Consider the following 5,000-nt stretch of genomic DNA (forward strand, 5'->3'; position numbering starts at 1 on the left):
ATTTTTGGGGACTTAGAAAATTTTTCAACTTTTGTCAGACTTCCAGACAGGGGAGCGTGTCAGTGCGCGCATCCGATTTCAGTTCCAGAGCGATTCGCGCGATGAGTCCTTGATACTTAGTCGTTTTTGGCAAAATTTCTGACTTTTTGAAAATTTCACAATTTTGTGAAAACTTCCACAAAATGAGGTTCTAGTATGTTAGAGGGCATCCCAGGAGGGCTCCAAAAGTGTGGGTAAAATATATATCCCACAGGGGGAAAATTGAAAAAAAGTTGAAAAAAAAAATTTTTGGGGACTTAGAAAATTTTTCAACTTTTGTCAGACTTCCAGACAGGGGAGCGTGTCAGTGCGCGCATCCGATTTCAGTTCCAGAGCGATTCGCGCGATGAGTCCTTGATACTTAGTCGTTTTTGGCAAAATTTCTGACTTTTTGAAAATTTCACAATTTTGTGAAAACTTCCACAAAATGAGGTTCTAGTATGTTAGAGGGCATCCCAGGAGGGCTCCAAAAGTGTGGGTAAAATATATATCCCACAGGGGGAAAATTGAAAAAAAGTTGAAAAAAAAATTTTTGGGGACTTAGAAAATTTTTCAACTTTTGTCAGACTTCCAGACAGGGGAGCGTGTCAGTGCGCGCATCCGATTTCAGTTCCAGAGCGATTCGCGCGATGAGTCCTTGATACTTAGTCGTTTTTGCAAAATTTCTGACTTTTTGGAAAATTTCACAATTTTGTGAAAACTTCCACAAAATGAGGTTCTAGTATGTTAGAGGGCATCCCAGGAGGGCTCCAAAAGTGTGGGTAAAATATATATCCCACAGGGGGAAAATTGAAAAAAAGTTGAAAAAAAAAAATTTTTGGGGACTTAGAAAATTTTTCAACTTTTGTCAGACTTCCAGACAGGGAGCGTGTCAGTGCGCGCATCCGATTTCAGTTCCAGAGCGATTCGCGCGATGAGTCCTTGATACTTAGTCGTTTTTGGCAAAATTTCTGACTTTTTGAAAATTTCACAATTTTGTGAAAACTTCCACAAAATGAGGTTCTAGTATGTTAGAGGGCATCCCAGGAGGGCTCCAAAAGTGTGGGTAAAATATATATCCCACAGGGGGAAAATTGAAAAAAAGTTGAAAAAAAAAATTTTTGGGGACTTAGAAAATTTTTCAACTTTTGTCAGACTTCCAGACAGGGGAGCGTGTCAGTGCGCGCATCCGATTTCAGTTCCAGAGCGATTCGCGCGATGAGTCCTTGATACTTAGTCGTTTTTGGCAAAATTTCTGACTTTTTGAAAATTTCACATTTTGTGAAAACTTCCACAAAATGAGGTTCTAGTATGTTAGAGGGCATCCCAGGAGGGCTCCAAAAGTGTGGGTAAAATATATATCCCACAGGGGGAAAATTGAAAAAAAGTTGAAAAAAAAAATTTTTGGGGACTTAGAAAATTTTCACACATGTGTCAGACTTCCAGAGAGGGGAGCATGTCAGTGCGCGCATCCGATTTCAGTTCCAGAGCGATTCGCGCGATGAGTCCTTGATACTTAGTCGTTTTTGCAAAATTTCTGACTTTTTGGAAAATTTCACAATTTTGTGAAAACTTCCACAAAATGAGGTTCTAGTATGTTAGAGGGCATCCCAGGAGGGCTCCAAAAGTGTGGGTAAAATATATATCCCACAGGGGGAAAATTGAAAAAAAGTTGAAAAAAAAATTTTTGGGGACTTAGAAAATTTTTCAACTTTTGTCAGACTTCCAGACAGGGGAGCGTGTCAGTGCGCGCATCCGATTTCAGTTCCAGAGCGATTCGCGCGATGAGTCCTTGATACTTTAGTCGTTTTTGCAAAATTTCTGACTTTTTGGAAAATTTCACAATTTTGTGAAAACTTCCACAAAATGAGGTTCTAGTATGTTAGAGGGCATCCCAGGAGGGCTCCAAAAGTGTGGGTAAAATATATATCCCACAGGGGGAAAATTGAAAAAAAGTTGAAAAAAAAAATTTTTGGGGACTTAGAAAATTTTCACACATGTGTCAGACTTCCAGACAGGGGAGCGTGTCAGTGCGCGCATCCGATTTCAGTTCCAGAGCGATTCGCGCGATGAGTCCTTGATACTTAGTCGTTTTTGGCAAAATTTCTGACTTTTTGAAAATTTCACAATTTTGTGAAAACTTCCACAAAATGAGGTTCTAGTATGTTAGAGGGCATCCCAGGAGGGCTCCAAAAGTGTGGGTAAAATATATATCCCACAGGGGGAAAATTGAAAAAAAGTTGAAAAAAAAAATTTTTGGGGACTTAGAAAATTTTTCACACATGTGTCAGACTTCCAGACAGGGGAGCGTGTCAGTGCGCGCATCCGATTTCAGTTCCAGAGCGATTCGCGCGATGAGTCCTTGATACTTAGTCGTTTTTGGCAAAATTTCTGACTTTTTGAAAATTTCACAATTTTGTGAAAACTTCCACAAAATGAGGTTCTAGTATGTTAGAGGGCATCCCAGGAGGGCTCCAAAAGTGTGGGTAAAATATATATCCCACAGGGGGAAAATTGAAAAAAAGTTGAAAAAAAAATTTTTGGGGACTTAGAAAATTTTTCAACTTTTGTCAGACTTCCAGACAGGGGAGCGTGTCAGTGCGCGCATCCGATTTCAGTTCCAGAGCGATTCGCGCGATGAGTCCTTGATACTTAGTCGTTTTTGGCAAAATTTCTGACTTTTTGAAAATTTCACAATTTTGTGAAAACTTCCACAAAATGAGGTTCTAGTATGTTAGAGGGCATCCCAGGAGGGCTCCAAAAGTGTGGGTAAAATATATATCCCACAGGGGGAAAATTGAAAAAAAGTTGAAAAAAAAAATTTTTGGGGACTTAGAAAATTTTCACACATGTGTCAGACTTCCAGAGAGGGGAGCATGTCAGTGCGCGCATCCGATTTCAGTTCCAGAGCGATTCGCGCGATGAGTCCTTGATACTTAGTCGTTTTTGCAAAATTTCTGACTTTTTGGAAAATTTCACAATTTTGTGAAAACTTCCACAAAATGAGGTTCTAGTATGTTAGAGGGCATCCCAGGAGGGCTCCAAAAGTGTGGGTAAAATATATATCCCACAGGGGGAAAATTGAAAAAAAGTTGAAAAAAAAAATTTTTGGGGACTTAGAAAATTTTTCAACTTTTGTCAGACTTCCAGACAGGGGAGCGTGTCAGTGCGCGCATCCGATTTCAGTTCCAGAGCGATTCGCGCGATGAGTCCTTGATACTTAGTCGTTTTTGGCAAAATTTCTGACTTTTTGAAAATTTCACAATTTTGTGAAAACTTCCACAAAATGAGGTTCTAGTATGTTAGAGGGCATCCCAGGAGGGCTCCAAAAGTGTGGGTAAAATATATATCCCACAGGGGGAAAATTGAAAAAAAGTTGAAAAAAAAATTTTGGGGACTTAGAAAATTTTCAACTTGTGTCAGACTTCCAGAGAGGGGAGCATGTCAGTGCGCGCATCCGATTTCAGTTCCAGAGCGATTCGCGCGATGAGTCCTTGATACTTAGTCGTTTTCAGAAGTCACAATTTTGACTTCCAGGACCCGCAAAACGTTTGTAAATTGAGCCCGCTCCCCAGTTCCAAGCGTTTTGAGGTGTCCCCGGTTGCAGTAATGCAGCCTGCCCACTAGATGTCGCAAAAGAGACAAAAAGTGAAAAAGAACCAGAATGAGGAAATTCCAGGGAGCCGAATCCGCCTGACAGTTCCAGGCGATCGGGCACTTTTTGCATGCGTCCCTAAAGTGGGTATAGGGTGACACTCCATGCAAAGACCCAGTTTTGCACACCACCGGCAGAATATATGAGAGAGAGGTACCTCTCAGCCCCGACACATTTCGACTCATTTAAGCTGGTTTTCACCTCCGTAGGCCTGGGTATGCGTTTTGGCTATGAGTCCCTGTTCGGCTGGAGGTCTGCACCTTGGCTGAACCCAGGCTTCCGCAGCTGCGTGGGGGGACTTTTGCCGGTCGCCTATCCCAAGTCAGAGAGGTGTTCCTGGGTTGAAGTGAGCCTGGCCAGACCCCCCCGCGGGCCCTGGTTCTCCACATGGGGGCGCCGTCAAGGCTAAAATCTGGATTTTTAGGCCGAGGAGAGGCTCCATGAGGGCGGATGCTTTTGTGGCTTCGACCCCAGTGCTGTTCCACATCCAGTACCCCCCCGCAAGGGCGCCTGTACCCGAGTCGCGCTTCCAGGACTCGTGGGCACGTATCTCCCGACGACAGGGGTTTGCAGCCTCCGTACTTGGGCAAGTCCCTACATGCACCCCTGCTCTTCCTCCGATCGATCTGGCGCAGCGCTCCCGGGTGGGGAGGTGGCGCCGCTCGCTCGGCCCGGGCTTTGGAGCCCGCGCTGGCTTAAGGTGAGCGGTCCCCTTCCTCCTCTACCCCCGGGCTTCCGACACCTATCTTTGGGCGCGCATGCCGGCCTCGCCTCCCGTCTGCGGAGGTGGCCGAGCCGTGGGGAGTTTGACCCGAACCGAGCGAAGGCAGTGGTCCGACGACCCGTACGGGCGAACGGCGGGGCGCCCACCCAGCCAGGCGTGGGGCCCGTCGTCCGAATCGCTCCCTGTGCGGGGAAGCACAGCGATCTTCTCCGAGGGCGGCCCTTTTCTTCCAGATGCGTACCCGGCCAGCGGAGGCTCGCGCTGCCCCTCGTGTCCGAAAGGGCGGCCTCCGCGGCGGTGGCGACAGCGGCGGCGGTGGGTGGCCTCTCCGCGCCACTGCCGAGCTTCGCGATTTCCAGTCTTTTCCCGAGCCCCTACGTCAGTGGGGAGGACGACAGAGGTGTGGAGGCAGGCGAAGGGGGTTCTCACCGTGCGGTGTGCCCCAGCCCGACCGTTGCCTTCCCCCTCGACCCTCGTCCTCCCAGGCGGCTCGGCCAGGGAGCAGGAGAGAGAGCGAGAGAGGGAGAGCGGAAACCCCAGAGCCAAGGGGTTAGATGGAGAACGGGAGAAGGAACGAGGGCCAAGAGGTAGGAGTACGGTGAA

The sequence above is a fragment of the Phyllobates terribilis genome, unplaced genomic scaffold (genome assembly GCF_046119375.1).
Source record: "Phyllobates terribilis strain yellow unplaced genomic scaffold, ASM4611937v1 Scaffold_7006__1_contigs__length_40559, whole genome shotgun sequence".
Classification (NCBI taxonomy): domain Eukaryota; kingdom Metazoa; phylum Chordata; class Amphibia; order Anura; family Dendrobatidae; genus Phyllobates; species Phyllobates terribilis.